The 12,638-nt window shown below is 40.1% G+C and overlaps 1 pseudogene; it reads right to left on the bottom strand.

The window, feature by feature from the left end:
* Nucleotides 1-212: 212 nt before the first annotated feature.
* Nucleotides 213-4,725, bottom strand: LOC113732703 (uncharacterized; annotated as a pseudogene).
* Between the last annotated feature and the right edge of the window lie 7,913 nt (nucleotides 4,726-12,638).

Raw genomic sequence — 12,638 nt, 5'->3', positions numbered from 1 at the left:
ACTGGGCATTTTTTATCGAGCCTAACAATTACACTGCACATCGCGGTGTTTTCCTCCTAGTACGTACCAAAAGCTGAAAAACAGGGAAACAAAGTATATAAAAAAAAAAAAAAATAGAAACAGTCTACGAGCAGCATATGCATCATTAGCAGAAGTCGGCAAGAAAAAACAGCAGTACAAATTTATGCTAGGTAAAAAGAAAATTCGCACCATTAAAACACACAAGAACAGATTAAGCATTCTAATAGTTGAAGTCTCAACGAACATTTTTTTCAAATCTAACTGCTGAATTCAAGAGAATTACAAGAACGCAAGACAACTCTTATTAGAGCATATAAAGAAAACCAGCAGCAGCTCGAAAAGCAACAGCTAGCCACTCTTACATATTTTAACCCACTGGACCTTCCCTAGCTTCATCTAAAACACGATCCAGCCTCATACAAACATCACCAACTCAGGCCTACTGTATACATTGTTTTCTTCATCATCCAGCATCGGATAAGCAGCCACAAGGGCATCCTGAGCACCAATATACAGTGAATTGTAGATTTTCCAGTACACCTCTCTCACCTTCCTTGCTGGATGAAATAGCCCCTGAAGACAGTAATTAAGAACGATTGCTGCTCCAAGAGCCAGCCTCATTCCTTCAATGGCTTCCATAACCGCATTAATAACATGTGGTGATGTCTCAAAAATATTTGGCCAGACATAATTCATTAAATGAATCAAAGCATCCTCACACCCAAGTCCAGCAACTCCTAAAGCCATGTGCTTCACTGCTGAAGCAGCAGTTTGCCGGTGGACCAAGTCTCTATCCATGAGAGCATCCTCCAGCAATGGAGTAACTGCATAGATATAGTCCTTACCCATTTCACCAATATACTCAAAGAGGAAAGACAAGGACTTCAGAACACCATTCTGAACATTAAGCTCAGGTACACGATATTCATTCATCAGCGCAGGTAAAACTGTAAAGGGAGAACAAGTTTCAGCAACTATAGCAATTGCGACAGTTGTGCAGACACGGTTCTGACGTTCCTGAACTTTGAGATTATTCAACAGTGTTGCAAGGACGTCTTGTGGACCAATAGCTTTTGCAATATACCCAAAAGTGTTGACTGTTGCTCGACGAATACCCTTTTTGTGGGCTTTCAGCATCTCAAGAAGCTCAAAACAAATCCTCATCCATTCTCTGGCAGGAACAAATTCTGCTCCGCGGTCAGCAATTCGACCAACAAGATCAATGCAGTTCTCCTGGACTTTCTCATGACGATTTTTCAAAATTGGAGTCAAGCGAGGAAGTAAATCCTTTATTGGAGGAGTCATTTTAGTCATACCAATGACATTAACAATAGCTTTCAGAGCACCCAATATTGATCCCAGAACTTCTGGGTACTCTTCCCCCAAATACTCATACAAAACGACACCAAGATGGCCCATGAGTTGTTCTTCTCCACACTGCTTCATCACCACAGCAATCCTTGATATAAGATCTGCAGCTTGTTGTCTGACCTTTGCACTCTTATTATTTAAACGCCATTTAATAGTCCCACATATTTGCGGAAGGTAAGGCTTCACTCTCTGCCCAAGAGCATTAACAACAGCTCCAAAACCATTCAACATCACATTTGCATCATCACTGGTTTGCTCTTGGAACGCGTAGAGAATCCCATCAATCAACAGCTCTTCTAAGCGAGCATCAATATCAGACGCGCCCAGATTTGCAACCACCTTTTCAATTGTCTCCATGACCATCCTCCTATAAGGTTCACTCTCATCCTTGAGATCTTCAACAATCCTACCCACTATATCAGCAACCCCAACTTTGTTTGCTATCTCAACAGTAGTATCAACAAGTTGCCTGTAATTTCTGCGGTCCAAAGCCATTCTTCTCACCCAGAAGTTGCGGAAGAACTCAGGGAGAATGTCATTCCTGATGTAGTCTGGCTCAACACCTTCAGTGCTCACACACTGCTTCACAACTTTTAAAACAATTTTCTTCATTTCTTCATCAGGCGACTGAAACTCACGGATCAGTATATGCATCACTTCCTTGGTATAGTAACTAGCATATATAGCATCCATGAGAGGGATGATGAAACCAATGGCTTTCAAAAAGGCTGCCAAAACCTTCCCTCGGTGAGATCTAATACCCTTCCAGAGAGGCTTCAGCACTGAATCGAAGCTCTCAATACCATATGGGGCAGCTGCCTCAGCAAGAGCAGCAAGGGAAAGAGCTGTGATAGTTCTAACCTTCTGATTCTCATCATTAAGACCATGTTCTATGATTTCTACAAGAGACCTCAAGTGTGGAAGAACAGCACAACCAATCAAAATAGCAATCTGCTGAACAATTTTGATACCTGTGTGACGGGCTTGCCAAGACTTCTTACTCTGACACACTGCCTTCAGAAAAGGTAACAAAGCAGGAATTCCAAGTGCAGAGGCAACAACACTGAATGCTCTTGCAGTAGTGTTTCTTACATACTCATCGATATTGTCAATATCAGGGCGCATTGCAGCAATCATGGTTGCCAACCCAGCAGCCTTGCTGAGATTGGAGATAATTTCCCTACCTTCTACACGGGCATAATAATCCTCATCAATCAGCAACGGCTCGATCACCACAAGAATTTTGTGCACATATGGACGCACCAACTCATCCAATTTGTAAAGCACCCTATCAATGACCTTCACCAGTAAATGTCTTTCTTGGTCCTCCAATGTCGGTTGCATGAGCAACGGAAGAATCCGATTGAACAGTGGCCCAGCACCAAACTCTCTGGCCTTATCAGTTAACTGCCGCAGAGCTGTTTTCCTCTGAGGTGGCGTGCCATTCTTAACCTTGAGCAGTAGTTTCATTATCTTTCGTTCTTTCTGCTCTTCCAGAGACAATTCCTCTTCGTTTTCTTCATTCAACAGTGCACCAAAATATTGATAGTCTTCAGGCTTCATGAAAGGCAGTCCACCAGGCATCTCTTTCGGCACATCAAACTGCTGACCTCGATTTTCTTCAGGGATATTATACAGAGGTGTGCCAATCGGCGTTGGGGTGGCAAGAAGCTTCCTAGCAGGAGTTCTAATTGGGACATAGGAAGCTGGGGGCTCCAAAATTTTGTAGCCCTCCTGGGGAAACATAGCATCCAACTCTTCATCGGTCAATGGACGATTCCTGTCCTCAATATCCTTCTCCCACCTCAGCAAATTATACTGCTCTGGCGTAATTGCACCCCGCAGATTAATAGCACTTGGAGTTGGCGTAGCAAGATCAGCTCCTCCAAAGGGGGTCACACCAGGGGTTGCTGCCGCAGCAGGGGTAGCATTGGACATCGGTGTTGCACTACCCATAGTAGCAGGAGTCTCATCCCACCTTGATCTCTGCCTTTTAGGTGTAGGGGTCGCTAGCCCAGCCAGCTTTGGAGTTGCATCCCAAGTCATCCCAGCAGGGGTAGCACCAGGAGTAACTCCCCCAGCAGGGGTGACATCCGAATCAGCCAATCTCCCAGGGGTTGGAGTCTCATCCCACCTATTCTTCCTCACAGAAGGAGTCGCATCCCCAATCCTCCCGGGTGTTGGAGTCGCATCCCACCTACCACTCCCAATTCCAGGAGTTGAATCCGGCAAATCCCAATCAGAACCTCCCTTAGCTTTCTTTGCACTAGTGTCATCCTGCGACTGATCCCACCGATTTCTCTTCTTGGGTTTCTCCGCTTCCTTCTCTTTGCTTACTGGCTTAACTGCTTCTTCCTCCTTCTTCTTCGCTATTGCTTTCAGCACATCATCCTTCTGCCTCTTCAAAGCCTCCTCCTTCATGACATCAGCATACGACCTCATGTCCGGCCCTGGGGTTTTATCCAGGAAAGGGTCAACCCTCTCCGGAGATATCACCCGGTTCAACCTCCTCTTCCTATAATCATCCTCCCGGTCAATAATTCTGCTCGGCTGCTTAAACCCGAGGTCATCCTCATTCCCGGGCCTCGGAGCATCCTTGAAAAACTCTTTTGGAGCAGTATAAGAATTCAGCTTCCGAGCTATCTCGTTATCAGGACCGTCCGCTGTGTCGTCACCGTCATTCACCGGAATTGACCTCTCATAGCCCTCGAAACGGTCAGCGCTGTACAAGTCAGTATCAAACGTAACCGACGTGAGGGAAGCCAGGTCTTGCTCCATCTTCTTCCTCTCCTCTTGGGTTCTCTTAATCTCACTACCTTCTGAGTCCATCTCTTCAAGTTATACAGAAATTGGAGCTTCAATAATAAACCCTAACCCTAACCCTGATCGAAACCCTAACCTAATTCTCACAATACGTCTCTCTAAACAAACAAATCTGGAAGTAATGGCGAAAATTAACCCACGATACGCAACTGAGAATAAAGAAATACAAAAGATTCAGCAAATTTAACAACGCAAATCATGGTTAAATAAACATCAACTGAAAATGGAAGAATGGACGAAAAGGCAGAGCTGTATGGAATTTTGCATCGACCAGAATAATAGAACCAGCTACAAGATAATCAAAAGGATTATAAACAAAACTAGAAATAAAGAAATAAAAAAAAGGAGAAACTGACCTTGAAAATGGATAATGGGTGCAGAGCCAGAGGTAGAGTGCGGAACTATGTGGCTGTCAGGAATAGGGACTCAATTGCAATTGGATCAGAAGTTAGAGGGGCATTAGTGTAAATTGGCGTTTGGAGCCAAATTTATTAAAAGTTAGTTATAACCGGCTGCTGAAGTAGTTAGTTAGTTCATTTCCATTTCTGTACCAATACGATCTTGATTCATCATTGGATGGGTATAAATCTAAGGCAGTGTAATGGATTTGGGGACAAGAAAAGTAATTCCATTGATTCCCTCCCAATTCTCTCTTTTTTTCTCTCTCTCTCCTTCCCCTTCTGCCTTTCCCTCTTATTTCTTCTTCATTCAAACCTCCTCCACGTCTGCTGCTCTCAACCTCTCTTTCACCATATTGTTGAGGGCCTGACAAATTGGTATCAGAGCTGACCGATCCTTGGCCAGCTACTGAAATCCAAATGGCAAAAAACACTCGATTCAAAATTCTGTAAGATCATCTCAAGAAGCAAGAACAGAAGCTGCAGGAAGTAATGGAGGATGTCAGAAGTATCCAGCAACAAGTAAAAGAAGAAATGACTGGAAGAGATCAACGTATGGATTCGATTGTGATTGGAATGGAGCAGAAGTTCGAAGCACTCAGTTCGATAATGAAGACACTGTTGATCAAGGAAAAGAGTACAGGTGATGAGGCTAAAATGGGGAGAGATTGAACACCATTACTGCCAACACCACCTAGTCATCAGAGGTTAGATCTGGAAACAGATACTGAGGCGAAGGACTGTGAATTCTTGGGTAAGCTCTCTGGCCACTCCCTTCCTAAGCTTGAATTGCACATGTTCAGTGGAGAGAATCCACGTGAGTGGATCAGGAAATGCAACAAATACTTCATGTTGCATAGAATCCAGGAAGACCATAAGCTACTGGTAGTGGAGATGTTTTTGGAAGGGAAGGCTGATATGTGGTTTTAGGGAGTTAAGTTGGAGAAACCGCGGTTGTCATGGAGAGAATTTGAGGAACTGCTTTGTCAGAGGTTCAAGGGGACCTGTTGTAGGGACATTGTGGAGGAATTCAACAAATTGCAGCAGACAAGTACAATGAAGGCTTATCAGGAGAAGTTTGAAGAACTGAAAACACTGATGCTGATCCAAAACCCCTACCTGAGCGAAGAATATTTCATTTCCAGCTTTACCAGTAGCCTTAGGGGGGGAAAATTAAGCCTATAGTGCGAATGCTCAAACCAAACACCCTCTCTAGAGTCATAGATATAGCTCATCTGCAAGAACAGGCCCTCAAATTGCAAGGGAGGACAGGAAAGGAGGGTAACAAAGTAATGGCTGAACCAAGGTTTGGAATGTACAAGCATCCTACAGCTATGAATGGTGGAGTCAGCACTTATAAATTACCTCAGAACAACACACCAAGACCAGAGGCTTAGAAACCTGAATTTAAGAGGTTATCCCCACAGGAAGTGCAGTATAGAAGGAATAATGGTTTATGTTTTAAATGTGGAGAAAAGTTTGGAGTTGGACATCAGTGTAGGATGAAGCACTTGAATTTCATGTTGTATGAAGAGGAGGAGGATACAGAATTTCAAGATGAATTAGGGGAGCAGGATGAACTGACTGGAAATCTAGGGGAATCAGTAAAGGTATCTCTCAATGCACTCTCAGATTCTCTCAGGCGAAACACAATCCTATTGCAAGGGCAATTAGCAGGGGAAAATGTAAAAATCTTGGTAGATACAGGGAGCAGTGATAGTTACATCCACCACAGACTTGTGTCTGCACTAAAAATTCCATTTGAGCATGTTAAACCATTCACAGTCACCATAGGAGATAGGAGTTTGGTGACCAGTGGAGCTCAGTGCCCACAGGTCCTATGGAACGTCCAGAATTATAGGTTCAGTTTTGACCTCAGGATTATGGAATTAGGGGACTGGGATCTCATCCTAGGGGTAGACTGGATGTGTAACTATAGCCCTATCACTTTTGATTTTCACCAACTTAAAATATCCATGTTCCACCAAGGAGAGGCTGTCACCTTACATGGAGCAGTGAATAATGCAACAATGGAGTTGGTCAGGAGGAAGGACCTCAGAGGATTTTTGCAAGCCAAGAGGAGGTGTTGTGCTACTTGAGCACAGGTAGGCAAGGTGACTACAGAAGAAATACCAGGATCAATTACAGCACTATTGGATCAGTTTCCAGAGGTCTTCCAAGAGCCTACTCAACTGCCACCAAACAGGAGTTTGGATCACCAGATTCCCCTCAAGCCTGGAGCACAGGCATTCAAAATAAAACCTTACTGGTATCCTCACTCACAGAAAACAGAAATTGAGAGACAGATAGCTGATATGTTGAGTTCTGGAATTATTAAGCCAAGTAACAGTCCTTATGCCTCCCCAGTACTATTAGTTAAGAAGAAGGATAACACTTGGCGTTTCTGTGTGGACTATAGACACTTAAATGATTTGACCATCAAAGACAGATACCCTATACCCAACATTGAAGAACTCTTAGATGAATTGCATGGAGCCAGATTCTTCTCAAAAATTGATTTAAGGTTAGGATATCATTAGATTAGAGTAAAAGTGAAGGACATACACAAGACTGCTTTCCAACTCACCAAGGCCATTATGATTTCTTGGTAATGCCTTTCGGATTAACAAATGCACCTGCAACATTTCAAGCCCTGATGAACCAGGTGTTTGAGCCTTTTCTGAGGAAGTTTGCCTTGGTGTTCTTTGATGACATACTGATCTACAACACTAGTTTGGAACTCCATTAGAAACACCTGCAACAGGTGTTGGAAGTGCTCAGAAATCACCAACTATATGCCAAGCTCTCTAAGTGCTCCTATGCTCAACAGGAGGTGGAATATCTGGGACATGTGGTCTCCAATAGAGGGGTACGTATGGACATGAACAAGGTGGAGTGTATTTTGTCCTGGCCTTCCCCTAAGTCTGTGAAAGAACTTAGAGGATTCTTGGGACTTACAGGGTACTACAGACGTTTCATTAAGGGATATGGAGCAATCAGCAAGCCACTAACCAATTTACTCAAGAAGGATGCCTACAATTGGAGTACAGATGCACAAGAGGCTTTTAACCAGCTTAAAAAAGCCATCAACAGTGCACCAGTGCTGAGGCTCCCTAACTTTGACATTCTTTTTGTAGTGGAAACTGATGCCTGTGGTCAGGGCATGGGAGCTGTACTACTGCAGGAAGGGCATCCCATAGCTTTTGTCAGTACCCTTAAGAATATGGGATTGTCTATTTATGAGAAGGAACTGATGGCATTGGTTTTTGCAGTCACAAAGTGGAAACACTATCTGGTAGGGAACCACTTCATTATCCGGACAGATCATAAGTCATTTAAGTTTTTGTTGGAACAGAGATTAACCACAACTGCACAGTACAAATGGCTAACCAAGTTGTTGGGCTTGGATTATGAGATTCAATATAAGAAGGGCTCTGAGAACACAGTTGCTGATGTACTGTCTAGAAGAGCTGCCCCTGATCCCATAACTAAGCAGCAACAGCTCCTAGCAATAACCACAGTTCAGCCTGTATGGATGCAAGAACTACAGGACACTTACTTTGGAGATCAACAATGCCAGAACCTGTTGAGTCAGCTACTACCAGACCCTGAGCCACAGGATTCTGATTTCAGACTCAGCCAGGGGGTACTCAGGTATAAAGGGAGGTTGTATGTGGGGAATAGTCAGGAGATTAAACAGAAGATAATCAAGACCATGCATGAGTCCCCTATTGGAGGTCATTCTGGCTAAAGAGCCTATGCTCAGAGAGTGCAGAGTATGTTTTATTGACAGGAATGAAGAGAGAAATTATTCAGTTTGTGTAGGGATGTGAGGTCTACCAGAGGAACAAAAGTGAGCATGTGCCTTATCCAGGGCTGTTACAGCCTCTTCCTATACCAACTCAGGCTTGGTCACACATCACCATGGATTTCATAGAGAAGTTGCCTAGTTCCAAAGGCTTTGATACCATTCTGGTGGTCATAGACAGACTGACAAAATTTGGTCACTTTGTAGCCCTTTCACACCCCTTCTCAGTAGCACAAGTGGCTCAAGTTTTCCTGGACCATATCTATAAGCTACACGGTCTGCCTGACTCTATTGTAACAAATAGAGACAGAATTTTTACCAGTAAACTCTAGCAGGAGCTGTTCAAGTTGGCTAGAATCGAGCTACACTATAGCTCTTCCTACCACCCTGAGACTAATGGCCATAGTGAGAGGCTTAATCAGTGCCTGGAGGCTTACTTGAGGTGTATGACAAGTGAAAATCCAACTCAGTGGAGTCAATGGTTGAGTCTGGCAGAACTATGGAACAACACTTCCTATCACACTAGCCTGGGAGCTACTCCCTTCGAGGCTCTCTATGGTTATAAGCCACTGTCCCTACCTATTGGACCTTACCATGACACGGTGATACTAGCAGCCAACAATATGCTGCAAACTAGAGCTCAAATGCTGCAGAGGATCAAGGAGCATCTGCACCAAGCACAAAATAGGATGAAGGTGTTTGCTGACAAACACAGGACAGAAAGGCAGTTTGTGGTGGGGGATTGGGTTTTTCTCAAATTGTAGCCATATCGCCAGCAATCTATAGCAATCAGAAAGAGTTTGAAGTTGGCTGCAAAATTTTATGGACCTTTTCAGATCATAGAGAAGGTCAGTGCTGTGGCTTACAAGCTCCAACTGCCAGCAGGAGCCAAAATACACCCAGTGTTCCATGTCTCCCTTCTTAAACCAAAATTGGGGCCACATCAAGCTACTAATCCTACACTTCTAGAGCTTGACCACCAAGATCAGTGCTTATTACAGCCTGCTGCCATTCTGCATAGAAGGGTCATCATGCGAAATGGTGTTCCTGTCATCCAATACCTCATCAAGTGGCATCAGCTGGGAGAAGAAGAGGCATCGTGGGAAGATCAATCCTTTATCAATAGCCAATTTCCAGATTTCCAGCCTTGAGGACAAGGCGAGCCTTCAAGGAGAGAGTATTGTCAGGAATAGGGACTCAATTGCAATTGGATCAGAAGTTAGAGGGGCATTAGTGTAAATTGACGTTTGAAGCCAAATTTGTTAAAAGTTAGTTATAACCGACTGCTGAAGTAGTTAGTTAGTTCATTTCCATTTCTGTACCAATACGATTTTGATTCATCATTGGATGGGTATAAATCCAAGGCAGTGTAATGGATTTGGGGACAAGAAAAGTAATTCCATTGATTCCCTCCCAATTCTCTCTTTTTTTTTCTCTCTCTCTCTCTCCTCCTTCCCCCTCTGCCTTTCCCTCTTATTTCTTCTTCATTCAAACCTCCTTCACATCTGTTGCTCTCAACCTCTCTTTCACCATATTGTTGAGGGCCTGACAGTGGCTAATAAGAGGCTTGAAGCTAGTTTCGGGATTTTTCTGGCTCCTTTATCTTAAACTACATAAAGCGCGGAAGCTTCATCTACAGTTGATTGTGCCGGTTTAGCTGTGATTTTGCGGCTCATTTCGTCCTTTTTGGTCTTTTGGAAGGCTCCATGCAGCGGCTTTGGTTCCTAATGCGCTTTTCCTCATTTCTGCTTTTGTTCCCTTCTTCTGATTGTGCCCTTGCCCTAGTTTCTTTGTAATTTTGCAGTCAATTTTATCCTTTTGTTTCTTGTATCTTTGACTGCTGTTGTTGCTATCTTCAGTCATTTTCTTTGACTGCGTTTTTATGTTTATAATTTTCCGTACCCTTTTATATTTATTAGCTCTCTCCAAAATGTGTAATTGACCAAAATATTGATTTTCTAAAATTTTCTAAAAAATATACAAATAAGTGAAAATTCTGTGTGTATCTAATATATACAAATCAATGAAAGTTCTATGTGTATCTAATCAATATAAATCAATTGTATTACTTTGTATTAACATGCAAATCAATGAAAATCCTATGTGTATGTAATATATACAAATGAACAAAATTCTATGTGTATCTAATAAATATAAATCGATTGTACCGCTTCATATTAACGTATAATAAGTGTTATTCATATCAAATAATCATAATTTAAATTTTCCTTATAGATCAATCAATGTGATATATACAAATCAATGAAAATTCTATGTGTATCTAATCAATATAAATCAATTGTATTACTTTGTATTAACATGCAAATCAATGAAAATCCTATGTGCATGTAATATATATAAATGAACAAAAATTCTATGCATATCTAATAAATCTAAAGCAACTATACTGCTTTGTATTAACATATAATAAGTGTTATCTTATCTTTCTTAAACCACATAAAGCTGCAAAGCTCCATCTACAGTTAATTGTCCTGGTTTCAATGCAATTGTGTGGCTGATTTTGGACTTTTGTGTCTTTTGAGCCGGCTGTGGAGTTGATTCTCTGCTGTTGCTGCTGTCCTCATTTTGGATTTTGTCACCTTATATTCTGATTACGCCCTTTTGTCCTGGTTTCTTTGTAATTAATATCTCAAATTTGCACTTTGTGGTCTTTAGCTTGTCATATCTCTTTATTATTGTTTCTTTGCTTTTGTTTGTTAGGCCCGCAGCTGCTACCTTCAATTCCCTGATGAACACGCAAATTTTTTTGGCTATTCAAATCTAGATATATTAGTTGTGTCCATTTTTATATATATTAATTTTTTGTAAAATTTATATATCAATAAAAATATTGATTTTCTCGGCAAGATAAATATATGGCCGAAAATTTTGTGTCTATAAAAATATTCATTTTCTCAACAAAATAAATATATGGACGAAAATTTCCTGTGTGTCTAATAAATATAAATCAATTGTGTCACTTTGTATTTGCTTACATTGATATAAAAATGCTACTTCAACAATATTTGTTAATTATTTAATTATTAGCTTAAAGCTTTTACATTTTAAGATTGAGTGATGTAACATAGATGTAGTGAATACAAAGTGTTAGCTAATTAGATACTTGTCTATAAACGAATAAAAATGGATGCTTCTCTATAAAAATGATGATTAATTACATGCCTGTTTTGAAAAATGTAGGATCATTTTCCTCTATTTCAAAAATGTTAATTTGACAGTATTTCTTTAGGACATCACTTTTATTCTCTATAAAAATGACGATTAATTAGATGCTTGCTTTAAAAAATATAGGATAGTTTCCCTCTATTTCAAAGATGTTGCTTCGATGATATTCTCTCTTAATTATTGTTTCTTTACTTTTGTTTGTCGCAGCTGTGCAGCCGCTACCTTACATTCCTTAATGTAGACCCGAATTTTTTGGGCTATACAAATCTATATATATTCTTGCATCCTATTTGTGTGTCTTTATATATATATATTCATTTCTCCAAAATATATATGTCGACAAAAATAATGATTTTCTAGAAAATATATATATATCGACAGAAATTTTGTGTGTATCTAATAAATATAAATCAATTGTGCCACTTTGTATTAGCTTCCATTTATACGATCAATGGTTTTTAAAAATATAGGATAATTTACCTCTATTTAAAAAATGTAACTTCCATAATATTTGTTAACTACTGAATTATTAATTTAAAGGTTTTGCATTTTAAGATTGAGCAACATAACATAAATGCGGTCAATACAAAGTGATAATTAATTGTGTGCCCTTTTATATATATATATATATATATATATATATATATATATATATTCATTTTTTGCAAAATATATATATCTACAGAAATATTGATTATAAGTATAAATCAATTGTGTGCTTCATATTAGCTTGCATTAATACGACTAATTGTTTTTTAAAATATAGGATATTTTTTGTAAATTTAAAAAATGTTACTTCGATAATATTTCAAAAATTAAAAAATTAGAAAATATACCACTTAAAACCAAAATAAAAAAGACAAAATTTCCTCTAAAACTATAATAAAGATAACCAAACTACTAGAAATTTACATACAAATACTTAAAATCACACCCCTATATATATATATATATATATATATATATATATATATATATATATATATAGACAAAAACATACATGATGCAACTCAAAAAAAAAATCATATTGA

Source organism: Coffea arabica, chromosome 2e, assembly GCF_036785885.1.
Source record: "Coffea arabica cultivar ET-39 chromosome 2e, Coffea Arabica ET-39 HiFi, whole genome shotgun sequence".
Lineage (NCBI taxonomy): Eukaryota > Viridiplantae > Streptophyta > Magnoliopsida > Gentianales > Rubiaceae > Coffea > Coffea arabica.
Note: the sequence above shows the minus strand (reverse complement) of the source record. Positions and strands in the feature narration are given on the sequence as shown.